At 41.4% G+C, this 15,076-nt stretch overlaps 1 non-coding gene across 1 annotated transcript; it reads left to right on the forward strand.

The window, feature by feature from the left end:
* Positions 1 to 5,773: 5,773 nt before the first annotated feature.
* Positions 5,774 to 5,847, forward strand: Trnat-agu. The gene has a single exon. It is a non-coding gene; the product is annotated as a tRNA-Thr (tRNA).
* Positions 5,848 to 15,076: the final 9,229 nt, after the last annotated feature.

The following is a 15,076-nucleotide window of genomic DNA, read 5'->3' on the forward strand; positions in this document are numbered from 1 at the left end:
ACCCACCTCAGCTGCTGTTACGAAATTTTCTAATTTCCACTTCCTGCTACGTTCATCGAACATCTGCTGGTGACAAGCACCTAGGCTTTTACAAAGTGCTTTGTTCCAGAAGTTTCAATAGCATGTGGTTTTCATGTGTACCAAGGCACTCTGCATCTGTCACCTCAGAATGAATGCAGTCGCTAGTGGAGATTAAAACATTTCTTAATAGCAACCGAGGTGGTGTTTTAAGTATACCTTGAAGTATTAACAAGTGAGGCAGCACAATGCGGAGCACACCTTTCCTTTCTCCCGTTTCATTCCCCTTGCCCATCGACATTTTTAAACTCTGTTCTGTTTTACAATCTGTCCTGACACTCCCTTTCGCTACGAACCAAACTAACTGGTTAATTTTATTTAAATCGCCATGTTCCTCATGACCTTGTGAGGAGAAGCTACTCCGTCTTGGAAAAAGTCACCACATAGTTCAGAGAAAGGTAATGAATATATTGAAAACTAAAGAAAGGATACTGTAAAATTAAAAAAAAAAAAAATTGGAACAATGTACAGGGCTTGGATAAAAATACCGAAACACCACAAACACTACTCATTACCATGCCTAATACGGCGCAGGAAAGACGTTGGCATTCAGAACACCTTCCAGTCATCTCAGACTAGACACTTACAGTTCCTGTATGATTTTCAGTGGAGTCTTATACTATTCTTCCCGCAAAATAGTGGCGAGTTCACGTAACGATGATGGAGGTGGATAGTCATCACACATCATTCTCTCCAAAGTTGACCACAAAGACTCAATAATACTGAGATCCGTTTACGGTGGTGGTCTGGGAAGATGTGACATTTGATCCTCGTTATCGCAAAACCAGTCCTGGACGATGCGAGTGAATAGGGGTTCTGCCTTCTTGTAACACAGCATAACCATTGGGAAACAAACATTGTGCCATGAGAAGGACCTGGTCAGCAAAAATTCTCACTTTATCCTTGCAGTAACGCGACCTCGCAGACTAACAATAGGGTCCATGGATTATCACTACTGACTGTCCAAACCGTCGTCGAACCCGTTCCATGTTTCACTCGTGGAACGTGAACTCGGCCAGAAATATGACTCATCAAGCCGAATTTGCTTCCACTGCTTTATAGTCCAAGTTTTATGGCTTCGGCACCACGTTTTCTTGACCAGGACATTTGCATCACTGGTGTATGGTTTTGGAATTCCACCTTGTCCTACAGTTCTCTGCTTATTATTTTGGTGCTGACAGCGTCCGCGAGAGTGACATTCGGTTCAGCAGACTTTTACAACTGTTGTCCTCTTTATTTTTCGTCACAATTTTCTTCACTAACGATCAATCAGGACCACTCAACACACGTTTCCGCCCGCGATGTGACTCGGCTGCTGATGTTTTTTCACTTTCCCTGTATGCGGCAAAAATCTTCGACACGGTGCCTCTTGGAAAACGAAATACTTAGAATACCTTGGTTACGGAAGCGCCCACGAAGAATGTCCCCATGTTCGAATTCAATTAGCCGCTCACCTTTCCAACGTATTGAGGACATTGGACAGATGACACTTGTGGCCAAAACCAACAAGGCAACCTGCAGGCTTGGTTAGCATTTGCATTTATGTTGTCATGCATTCCTCGGTGTGGTTCCACACTTTTGTCCAACCCTTGTTATAAGCTGTCTATAAAAAAAATTGTCTGTGTGTGAGATAACTGAATATATTGATTTCAAAAACTTCCCTTCATATAACGTGTTCTCTAAGTATCCCATTCAATTGGCGAGCAACATTGACTGTTGGTTGTCCCTGTGTTACCCATATGAACAGTGTCGTGAAATAAAACTTTAAACTTCATGAAATGAAAATTTTGAAATGAAGAAATTGAATCCAATTAAATCCCAAAAGAAACTAACTGTGTGCTCAATGAAAACTACGTAACTAAAACTCAGTATCGCAGTAAGTTAAAAACGTTGCGTGATATGAAATGCAATGTTTGACACGGAGTATCGACAGAAATATATTATTGCACTCCTCGGAAGAAATAATTCTTTTCAAAATTACCGACATTGTTCAATGAGAATTAATCTGCGCGACGCATGACGGTCTCGACTACAAATAGTCTGCCCAAGAACGCAACGTGAGATCCGCGCTGAAACAATAGTGACTTACCTGTATCTCTTGCTCAGAATGCTGTTTTTTTTGTGTCTGGAGTACGGAAGTTCTCGAAAGCAAATCCAAATCAGTAGATGCAGCAGCTAAAAGAAAATAAACTACTCGCTAGTATTATTTTTTGTTTTTGCTTATCAGAAACAATCGTGACTTCGTGTGCAATGGACACATGACAAAATATTCAAACCTTTACTATGAATCAAGGAGGTGGATTTTTTTTTAAAGAAAATCCTTCTTGAAACGTTAAACTCTGATTATTGACAAAAAAGGAATGTACAACATAAAACATTTCATTCTTGCGCATGCCTTCGTTTGCTTTAAAATTCCTCCAAGAACTTCTCCATAAATATAAAGAACGAGAAAGTATTATAAATGAGTTTTCATCTCCATAATAAAGTATACCAGACAGTTTCTTCCATATTCACAAACAGCAGATCTGATCCTCCGAAAAACTCAGCTGCTTGCTGCTATGTCTCGAATAAGAACGCCCCGGCGCTGCACAACTGACTGGCAAGTAAACCACAGATGAAACTAAAGACAGAGTCAAATATCTTATTCACTGCTCAAGCAGTGCGCTTATTCATCTTTGTCCCAGTATAGTAAAGGCGAATTATTTACAATAGCTGAAAACATATGAGAATATTACACTGTATATTACAATAGATATCACAGTGCAAGGCTTCTAAACTGCTGTGACAACGCTTTTGTACAGAATAGAAGGCGTGTATCACGAGGAAGCATTTAGACTTATGTTTTAAAATCTGTGGCTTATTACTCAAATTTTTAAGTTTTTTTACATCTGCTGTTCGCTGAGAGAATATAACAGCTTTTGAATGAGACCGTGTTATTAACCATCAGTCCAGTGAGAGAGTTAATGTGCAGGGATGACTGACGTAAATATTTTGTGAGTTTTCAGGCGAAACAGTTGGATACTGTTAGTCCAACACAAGCAAGATTTTTCCTTGTAAAAATTCTACGAAATTGTACGTTAATGAACTATATTGCTTGCAAGATAATAAGTTCTGCTTCCTTATCAGACAGGTCTGACAGCAAGATGGAAGATGCTAAAATGCTGACAAATAATGTATGTTTGCCGGAAAGTTCTTCCATGTTATCAGTTCAGTCGATTATCCAATTTTAGGTTACCTGCTAAGCTAATGAAGCGAACTTGTAGCGAAATCTTAGAGATATTAATCGTTGCACATCGATATATCGTTTTTGTTGAAGGAATAAGATATAACTGTCTAAATATACTGTCTGATATTATTATATAAGGCCGCCCCATAGTTCATTCTGAAGATTGCCGGTACAAAAACTTACTTTGCCCTGTAGACTTCCGAAAACAACCAAAAGCTGTTAAATACAAGTCCCTCTGCTCACTTACGAAAAAGCTCGCCTACACCTGTTGTGTTCCTACCAACACATTTAAACGTGTACGTGTGTGTATGTGTGTGTGTGTGTGTGAGTCGGTGTAGCACCGAGGTAGCCAACCGTATGCTTTTTCTAATATATGCTTTGGCTTCTTTTTCAGACATTTTACTGGTTATTTGTCGCTACCGACTTTTCGCAAAGCATAACGTACGATTCTGCCGCGTTAGGTAAGTTTATTGTGACACACAAGTTACTTCGCATTAATGTTTGTTGTTCGTCCCTAGAGCCCTTTTCTAGGGAAATGGTTTTATGTTGTTTCTTGTATTAGAAGAGATGTGAAATGAATTTTTGATTAAATTATATTAGTCACAAGAACTACTTTAATCTGAAAGCTAATGACGTTGTGCAGCGCACGAGAACAAAAATCGGTAAAATAATAAATTGATCAGTCACCTCATCTTTCTTATTATTTACGCACCTGGTCACTAAATGTCGATTAGAATCTACAGTATTTTCTGTCCTTTTGAAGATTTCTTTACAGGATGTTCCAGAAGTAACATGAGAAACGCTCCTATGTTCTGAAAACAATATCCCTGTATTCCAGTTAACAAAAAATCTAAACTATGTTTCTTTCGTAAGCTACAAAACAATATCTGTTAAATATTCTGCGTCGCAGTGCCGCCTTTCTTCAAATTTGTGCCATTTCGGGAACCTGCAGACGTGAGTAAGTATCTAAAAGTAAAAATGAAGATCATGAAGATTGAAATTAAAAAAAAAAAAAAACCGCGATCGAGACAGTGTTTTGTTCATAATACCTGTACGTTGTGTTGTCCCGAAAACGATTCCACAGTTAATTAGTGACCTGAAACGTGCAGAATACACTAATTTCTTCATTTCCTGATTTATAGCAGTTGAGTTTTGCAAAGGTAGTGTGGGTATTCCAGTCCAGGTAGTGTTCTATCTGTAGGTCCAAAAACTGAATACTAAATGCTTTTTGTATTTCAGTATTTAAACGGATTATAATTATAGCTTGTGGAGGACTGTGAGAAGTACTGAATTGTATACACTGAGCCTTATCAAAATTAAGTGGTACTCCATTCATCTCGAGCCATGTGTTGATGTATTCATATATTCCATTAATCATCTTCTTAGTAAGAGGATAGTATTATTTTTATTACTGAAACGCACTATCTCCAAAAAGAAAAAAAAGCTCTTACGCGTTTGCACAGTGGAAGTGTAAGAAGATTGGCGTTTGTTGGGAACAGTAAACGATTCACAATTGATCACTCTGGTATGCTGTGGCCGATTGCTGTTGTGGGAAAGCATTGCCGTTGAACGATCTTAGGGAAATGTAAAAAAAAAAATAGTCGGACCAAATGTTAATTTGTGTTACCAATGACAGCTCTGTTCAAATGTGATTGAATGTAAAGTAGCCCCTATAATTAAGAGAAAGAACACGATAACATTTGATTACAAGATAAGTAGTGTACGTCTTGGGCACGCAACATCGCATAAATGTTTAGATATAATAGTACGAAGCGATATGAAATGGGACGAGCACATAAAATTAGTATTACTGAGACGCGTAGAAGAATTATTGCAAGGGTTGTTTGAAAGTGCAAAGCATCTGTAAAGGAACTGTAGTTCTCTTCCAATATTCGAAGTTCTTATCAAATAGGAATGACGTCATACATCAAACGAATTCAGAGGCCCGCTGCTACGATCGTAACAGTCGGTATAATCTACACGAAAGTGTAACAAAAATGCTCGTGCAATTTGAATGCGAATCCTTGCGAGACAGACGACCTAGTCATTACGAAGCACTGTTCGGTAAATTTCGATATTTGAAAGCGTGGTGTCTGTTCTTTCGAAAGAGCAGACATCAAGCAGATCCCGCACCTGTGGAACACTATAGGTAAACTGAAAGGAGATTACTGTTCGTCAGCTGCAGCGGGTCGTTAAACGGGATCAGCGGTGGCGAGCGAAAATGTATACCGGACGTATTTGCGCCTTCGCACTGAGGGAAGTGGATCCATTGCCCAGCCAGGCTTATCAGCTATTTGAATGGTGGTGTCTGTTCCTTCGGAAGGACGGACGACGCATATCCCGAAGCTGTGAAACACTGTATGTAAATTGAAGGCAGATCACTGCTGTCAGCTACAGCGGTACATTTCGATGAGAATGTGGATCGGCTGTGAGGCGTACGGAGATAGCCCGTGCAGTTGCGATAATGCTGTGTCGATGGCGCAGTGTTTACCGCACCTGCCTAGTAAGCAGGAGGTCCCGGGTTCGAACCCCGGTCCGGTACTCATTTTCGCTCGTCGCCGCTGATTCCGCTTAATGTCCCGCTCCAACTGACAGCAGTGATCCCCCTTAAATTTAGATAACCTTTATTCGGAAAAGACAGTGGAGCTATTGCGCTCCTACCACAGTTATCTCACGTATATCATCAGAGTACACAAGAGACATTAGGGCGCGTGCGGAGTTTTATAGACACTCATTTTTCTCTCGCTCAGCAGTCAAATGGAATGAAATCGTTAATAGTGGTGCGATATACCAACACCGACTCAAAGGAAGGCCTCGGCGCTTGTTCGTGACGTCACGTCAGCTAGGCACGGCGAACGCCAGGTCTGTTGCAGGCATACTCATAATGGTGGTGTCTCCCTCTCTGACACAGGAAAATGTGAAACTATTGGCGGTAGTTGACCAACACACATTGTTCTGAGAGATTTCTGCAATCAATTAATTGTGCAATTCATTACACTTCTTAACAAATAGTGTACTCCTGAACTTAAATTGCCACCTGTTTTAAGGATTGACATACAAAAACAACTTCATGGTGCAGCAGCAATAGAATTCGTGCTTCTTTACCCTATTTGTAAATCTGAGGAAGTTACGTTTGTACTGGGTTGCTTTTACAAGAAACTGTGAACATATCGGAGCCCTTCCTTAGGTATCTTGGTTGACTATGCTGTGAGGAGCACTGAATGTTAATGAAATACCTTGCGATTGTACACGTTGGGGGAGGGGGTTGGGGACAGAAGAAGAGGCAAAAGAGAGATACTTGTTTTATCAAATAAACTTTTTTTATCTTATAAAGTTTCTCCTTTCAGTTGCAAGAGGGCAATATTTATCTTTTCTAATGTGCATGTTTAAAAAAGTTTAAGCTCAGCAGTAATTTCGATGTATGAAGCTATTTTGTTTCCTATTTAGAATTCCTTTCGTTGGAAACGACTGTAATCTAATGACTGGCAACAGTTGGACATTTACACATGTAAATTAGTTCACATTTCCAGTGACGATGTCAAACGAAAATAAATAAATAAAGGAAACGAGTTCATTGTAAGGTTGGGGTAAGTTTCGATAACAAAATGAATCAAGTAAATATTGTTACTTCAGTGTAAAATTTCCGAAGCTTGCAATGCCGCAAAACACTTCTCATATTGATCTACGTTTGTTTCGACAGGATTCAGTAATACAGAACTATGATCTTCATTTGTAGCTTTACGATAGTAAGAAAATCTTTCATCTAAATAAAACTGCAGAATCCAAAACAATACCAAACATTTTGTCCAGAAATAAGAGATTTATAGTGATAAGCACGCCCAGGCGTTTCTGCCTGCAACAGACCTGGCGTTCGCCGCGCCTAGCTGACGTGACGTCACCACCAAGCGCCGAGGCCTTCCTTTGAGTCGGTGTTGGATGTACACTCCGCCGTGCACTGTACGGTGGCTTGCTGAGTACGTACGCGGATGGGAGGCACGTAGAGATAAGATATAAGCACGAGACAGGAAGGGACGAAGCAGCCAAACAAGTCGGAGGGCTAACTGAGGAACGCGGAGTGGGATGAACGCCTGCGATCTTTGAGCAGCTGACTCAGCAGGTGTCTCCTCCGCCAGCATTCCGTGTTTCTGTCTGAAAGTCTTGACGAGCCTCCTCCCTAACTGCGCAACCTTTTCCGCACCGATGACCAGATGAGGCTGCGTCAACTTCGCCCGGTGTTCGGCACTTGCCCCCTGCATTTTGTGGTAGGAGTTCCTTTGTGGAGAGGCAGCTCATTGCCAGTACTTGTGTCCCCCGGTCGGTGCTCCGCTAGAGAACAGAAGGTCGCGTGACCTCAGTGACAGCCACCGCTCTCAGCCGTCAGTTTCGAAACAGTTTTATCGGCTGCATTCCTCTAACAGAGCGGGCTTCCCGAGAACACTAAAACAAGAACGAGACGCAGATGGGGAGCAGCTCCTGCTGCCTTATCTCTGCTGGGGGAAAATGAATCTGCGCGAAACTTCTGAGCGCTATGGGACTTAACATCTAAGGTCATCAGTCCCCTAGAACTTAGAACTACTTAAACCTAACTAACCTAAGGACATCGCACACATCCATGTGTAATGTCTCTTGCAGCGGTCTCTCCGCGATATTTTCAGAAATTTTATAAATTATATAACTCAGTACATATCTCGAAATATCTCTTCTTATCCTACCGATGCCTAAACTTTAACATACGATGATTATCAATGCAAAGTAGTTTCAAGCCCTATTATTCCTTGGAGCGTCCATTTACTCCATGGAATAGCTTCTCTGCTATCTGTTTTCTTTTATGAAAAGAATGAGGCAATGCTTGCCGATTAGCCGTGAAAGAAGGAGGATGTATATGTATATATTGTTGAGCTAGTCGCCATCTTGATGAGATTCTGTATGAGAAGGAATTTAATACATGAACTAAACTAAAGTAAGTGTGTTCGCGTATTATTTAACTGATTATTATTGACAGTGTCTGCTTACTACGCTGTGTTGCACGGGATCAGTGGGGAACGTCTGATTTACACTGGACGAACCTGCCGTTTTGCATGCTCAAGATATCCAGTTACTTCAAATAAATAGGCTAACACGGTCTTACCAGCAGATCTCCGGTCTTCCCCATGTGATCACCGAAAGTTAATAATTATTACAAATGTTTTCAGGAGATCGACTGACAATTTTCGTCGCACCGAGACTTCGAAATTGCTTCACTGCCTTATGGGATTTAAGTTAAGCTCAATTTAATCAGGGTAGAACAGTATTGAACTGTGTGAATGTGATAAGCCTGCTTTGTGAATGAAAATTCCCTTAACATACGCATATTTTTACTATCCTGATCAGTGAAGCTAAATCAGGCCGGTGTGAGAGAGGTTTTTAAATTTTTTGAGTACCACAAAAAAAAATATTAAACATGCCCGAGGTAGGATTCGAACCTGCGACCGTATCAGTCGCGTGTTTCCAGACTGAAGCGCCTAGAACCGCTCGGCCACACAGGCCGGCTGCGTTACAAAACATGTGGGTAGCTTCTGCATGTGGCTTACCGGAAACAGACTGTCGCTCGACTGCAGCAAAATATAACTATGAGATGATCCTGCTGGAAAGTTTTGATCTTGTCATCAGTCTGCCGCCTAGTTTGATGCTATCAGTCATGATTTACTTTCCGGTGCCAACCTCTTCATCTTAGAGTATCACTGACACCGAACGTCCTCAGTTATTTGTCGTATATATTCCAATATCTGTCTTCCACTACTGTCTTTGACTTCACAGCTCCCTCTAGCAAGATGTAAGTTATTGCATGGTATAATAACACGTGTACCATCATCCCCTCCCTTATTCCAGTCAGTGTTTTCTTTCCTCGTCGATTCTGTGGAAACTCCTCGGTTCTTATCTGAATCAGTGCCCTTCATGTCCATCATCCCTCTGTAACAAGACATGTCAGACGCTTTGGTTCTGTTCTTTTTCGGTTTTTCGACAGTCCATGGCTCAGCTCCATACAGTTCTCTGCTCCAGATGTGCATTCTGAGAAATTTCGTCTCCAAGTTAGGACCTCTGTTCGTTCGGTACTAGTGAACTTTTTCGGTTACATAATTAGAATCAAAATTTCCAGTCTTATGTTTAGTGAAAATTACTGACACAGTATTAACTTTCTGTTGTAAAGTAAATGCTATCCTGTTGTGTAGTGTGAAACTCTGTATTTAACCTTCAGTATATTACCTATTACAACATCTGCATCTCAAATCATCACATAATTTCTATGTTGTATATTGTAAAATCTTGATGTACTTGTAATTACCATTAAGTTTTTGGTGGTTATGGGTTCCTTGTCTCGAAATGTACTAGAGAAAGTGAAAAAATCTTTGAAACAGTACCACAAGAAAACGGGCATTGACATGGCATCTAAGGACGTGTAAAACCAAATGTTGTGAAACAAATGCAAAAGTGTATTTCCTTGTGTGATAATTCTAATTTTCACCAAAAACACTCAGCGAAGTCAGTTAAAAAGATGTAAACGTTAATGTAGCTGTAATGCCAACAGAATCCTATCAAGGTTTTTGTGACAGGAACTGAATCATCTACAAGAATGTTTCTAAAAATGAGTTCTGCAGTGCGGGTCAAATAATGAAGCATAGTAATTCAATGAGAACTGAAGCAGTCTTAAGCGGCTAAAGACTTTCTGGACGTAATTTCATTTCTTCCACGAAGTGGAAAGTAGCACTACATGGTTAGAAAAGTACATAGCGACTGTCAAAATGGCCTTGTAGCACATTTCAGCCTTGCTTTGTGTTACCCTACCGGCCGTTCTGGCCGAGCGGTTCTAGGCGCTTCAGTCCGGAACCGCGCTGCTGCTACGGTCGCAAGTTCGAGTCCTGCCTCGGGCATGGATGTGTGAGATGTCCTTAGGTTAGGTAGGTTTAAGTAGTTCCAAGTTCTAGGGGACTGATGACCTCAGCTGTTAAGCCCAGTAGTGCTCAGAGCCATCTGAACCAATTTTGTGTTACCCTCTAAACAAGTTTTTGTAAAATTGTCTATGATTTTAGACTCTTGTTTTCAAAGTTGCGCTTGTGATCTCTGTCTGATACTGATAAATCATACTTATAAACTGATGGCCAGAATAATACACGGAGGAATTTAAAGAAATATTTAAGACATGCTGGAGAAAGGACAATTTGGTTACAGGAAGGGAAAACCTAGTACGGAAGAAATAATTGTGACATGGCGGTTGGTAATAGAAAGCAGCCTGAATGAAAAGAACTATCTTTCTAGTACTTGTGTACGTAAAGAAAACTTACGATAGTATAAGGTGGAATAATATGTTCGTTAGAAGATTGGATTGATTTACAGAGACGGACGGATAATCTACACTATGTACAGACCCCAAGGGGTGTAAGAGGTACAGAAGAGAAGTTCGTTTTGAGAAGGGTGTAGGGCAGATCTACAGATCTAGTGGCATATATATTCGTATATATGCTGATCTTCAAAACGTTTTCTGTTGTAGGCATACAGTTTACCCCTCTAGGCACGTCTCCTGCGTCTTCCTTACATCCGGACCAAAGAGATCTTAGCACTGGTTGGCCTATCTATTCCCCTTTTTTCTTCCATCGTTGCTTCTTCGACGTACAAATTTAGCACTAGTGAAGATAGGTTGTAGATCTGCCCTACACCCTTCTCAAAACGAACTTCTCTTCTGTATCTCGCACATCCCTTGGGGTACATAGTGTAGATTATTCGTCCGTCTCTGTACTTTTAATCCAATCTTCTAATGAACATATTACTCCACTTTATACTGTCGAAAGTTTTTTTTAGGTCCACAAATACTAGGAAGATAGTTTTCTTTTCATTCAGGCTACTTTCTTTTACTAAGTGCCATGTCACAAAAAACGTCTTCCGTAGTAGATTTTCCCTTCCTGGTTCAAATGGTTCAAATAGCTCTGAGCACTATGGGACTTGACTGCTGTGGTCATCAGTCCCCTAGAACTACTTAAACCTAACTAACCTAAGGACATCACACACATCCATGCTGGAGGCAGGATTCGAACCTCCAACAGTAGCGTAGCGGTCGCGCGGTTCCAGACTGTAGCGCCTAGAAACGCTCGGCCACTCCGACCAGCTCCCTTCATATATATATATATATATATATATATATATATATATATATATATAGAGAGAGAGAGAGAGAGAGAGAGAGAGAGAGAGAGAGTGAGTAAAAAATGAAAAGGCTCGAGACTGGGGAAGGATGAGAAAAGAAATTCTTTACAAAGAAGCCATATTGGCATTTTCCACAAGCGTTAAAAACCGAAAACCTGTTTACTCGATGGACTAGGGACAATCTTAAGCCCTCCTCTCGAATGGAAGTGCTCAGTGCCCCACCTAGCGTGGCGTGCATGAACAGTTGATAATTATGTCATAAACTACTCATCCCGATAGCTTTTGGTATTCATCCAGATGAAAACGACGTGTGCTTCAGGTATGCACAAGGTTATCTTCTTTGTCCTCTAATAAAAATGAACGCTTTGCCATTACATCAGAGCTAAAACCCCGAAAACCAGAGAGACTGAAATTCAGGAATCCATCACGAAAGCTTGGGAGAAACTCATGAGATCAAATCTCGACTCTGATGAGACATGGCATGAAGAATGGATCTCTTCAGATCCTCAACACCTATGTTTGATCAACAATCCATGCAGCTGTCTGTCTGGTTTCTCTTTAGCAAGAAAGGAATGGGCATCTTTAAATAGAATTTGGACAAATCATAAAAGGTGTAAATTCCGGCTTGCAACTGGAGAAGAGCTGAAAATCCATTCTCCGACAGTGACAATGTGCCACAGACCATCCAGCACATGGCTATAGTGTCCAAGTAGGGAGATATAAACAGTGCCATCGGTGATGATGTGAACTGGCTGAAAACATGGGATCTTGCTTTTTAACTTGGCAGTATATTACCTAAAATACGATCTGTAAATATTGTACTTAAGCTTTTGTAAGACATTCATAATTCCATTGTGTCCTCGTTTGACATACCGAAATAATAATAATAGGATGACTCCCGGCCCCACACCTCAGGGGTGAACGCAGTGCACCAGTATAACAGAAACAGTATCTCTTACAAGGGGAGGCCACGACGTTTGGAACGCAGATTTACTGCAAACTTCGTACACTCGTAGTACTCCATTAGGATAACAAAAAACGTAAGTAGTAGCGCGTACTTCTCAAGCGTTATTGAGAAAAACGCAAGATAATTTCGTTCGTCAGATATATACCTGTGCGTGGCGGTTTATACCAGGAAGCGGCGGCATCTGAGTGGGTAGCGTTCAAGCCCCGTAATCGCTCGTCAGTCTTTTTTTATTTCTAACACAATTTTCTTTACTATTTACATCACAGTTGATATAATGGGAAAAATACGTGTAATCGGATGAACTTTTATTAAATTTACAATGTTATTTGGCAGTCTACAAATTTTTATCATCACAAATAATATTCATAACTATCGTCTAGTAAACGACCAAACACATGAAGTGATACCGAAAATGTATGCTTGTCCGTGTCTTCAAAATTGTTCGTATTTAATCGAAAAAGAACGAGAAATTGCTTCTCGTGAAGGCGCTATTAAAATACACTCGATACTGCATGATCAGTTATCAGCGCCGATATTTGAGAGCCGGCCGCGGTGGTCGAGCGGTTCTAGGTGCTTCAGTCCGGAACCGCGCGACTGCTACGGTCGCAGGTTCGGGCATGGATGTGTGTTAGGTTTAAGTAGTTCTAAGCTCTAGGGGACTGATGATCACAGATGTTAAGTCCCATAGTGCTCAGAGCCATTTGAACTATTTGATATTTGAGTAAATGCAGCGTTATGCATGGTTTGCTTCCAGATTATCGGCTGAAAGATAGGTTTGTTTTTCCACGGAAAACCTCAAAAGACCTTGCGTATGCGGAAGCAGCATTTATTCAATGCAGCTGATGCTGTTTAACTTTATGTTTTCCATGTTTTTACGAAAAATACCATCCTGCCATTGTACTCGTAATGTCGAAAGCGACGATTAATTGTACATCTTTCGAAAGCCGCCTGTGCAAGTCAAAACTTGGAGGTAACAAGTAGTTTCGGGCTCCTTCCAGGTATAAGGGATTCTCATACATTTTCAGTATCACTTTATGCGTTTGGTCGTTTACTAGTCGATAGTTATGAATATTATATTATTTGTGATAATAAAAATTTATAGACTGCCAAATAACATTGTAAATTTAATAAAAGTTCATCCGATTACACGTATTTTTCCTATTATATCAATTGTAATGTAAATAGTACAGAAAATGACTGTGTTAAAAATAAAAAAATGACGAACGGAACTCGATCCAGCGATTACGGGGCTTGAACGCTAACCACTCAGCTGCCGCCACTTCCTGGTAAAAACGGCCACGCACAAGTATATATTTGACGAACGAAATTATCTTGCGTTTTTCTCAATAACGCTTGAGAAGTACGCGCTACTGCTTGCACATTTTGTTGTCATAACTACGATTGTACGAAGTTTGAAGTAAATCAGCGTTCCAAACATCGTGGCCTCCTCTTGTTAGTGCACACACGGTACGTGGTTGTGCGTCCAACCGCTCCTCAGCTTGGACAGATGCTGAGCGTTTTCAGGAGAAATCGTGACAGTTTAGCTGCTTTATGGCCTCTTAGGGGGATCATAATCATTACACGTTTCTATACAACCTGCCAATAAAGTTCTCGATGTCGATAGGACTAGGTGTTTCAACCATTCCCTTCATCTTTATGTCGACTCCAAATTTTGGAGGAGGTGTGTCTCTCAGTGCATTTTCGTCGGTGTGCAAGGTGAGCTCTTCCAACTTTTTGTGCGGTGCCGTCGCCACTGCACTCTTCCGCTGTGCCTTCGAATCGGACGCGACCAGTACACCCGCCGCTGCTTCTAGAATCACTGGTAACCCGAGGCCTAGGAAAGCAGGACAGCGCGGCAGAACGTGCCTCCCGCCCCATGGAAGACGCCCAGGTACTATCGACCTTGCAGTAATCGATGTTTTGATGCGGCTGCAGGCCGTTGGCTCCGGCTGGCGGCGGCTTCTCTGATTGCGCTGCTGCTGCGTGGGCGTAATGCGAGCGTCTGGCGGTGCGGCGCGTCATAGGAATGCCCCTTTCCCACCATCGGGCACTTCGCCGGCGCCGTCGATGCTTGAAAATGCGCTCGCAACAACTCCCCGAGAGAGGTCACACCGAGAGATGGACTGCGAAGACCTACCGTTCTCGTGGGAGATGCCTGCCTGTTCAAAGTCGGCCGCAGCAGAATTCGAGTAGACTGTGACATCAAAGTGTCAAGGCCAGTCGCCGTTGGGATTCAGTTTCATACTCTGCGATGAAACAAAGATTGCCTTCTCAGGCAAGGGAAGAATTAAACGCCTTCCCCTGAGTGATCAATTAGCGAAGTGTCACTCTGTTAAAATAGCCGCCTTTTTCTCTATTTAAAGCTCATCTTGATTTGGTACCGTACTCAGCTCACGGTAGAGATGAAGGTTTGCGAATGTTGACATGTATAATATGGGCGGAATAAAAATACGACGACAGAAAGCTATTAAATATGCAATCGAGCAGCCATCACAGGTTTTCAGAAAATGTTGGAAGCAGTGATAAAAAATGGAAAAAATTTTCAATGTGGATCAACATACTCAAGAAGCAAATACGGTAACGAAAATAGCAAGGACACTCATCCCAGTTAGTGTAAAGCCACAGGGAAA

The sequence above is a fragment of the Schistocerca piceifrons genome, chromosome 6 (genome assembly GCF_021461385.2).
Source record: "Schistocerca piceifrons isolate TAMUIC-IGC-003096 chromosome 6, iqSchPice1.1, whole genome shotgun sequence".
Classification (NCBI taxonomy): Eukaryota; Metazoa; Arthropoda; class Insecta; order Orthoptera; family Acrididae; genus Schistocerca; species Schistocerca piceifrons.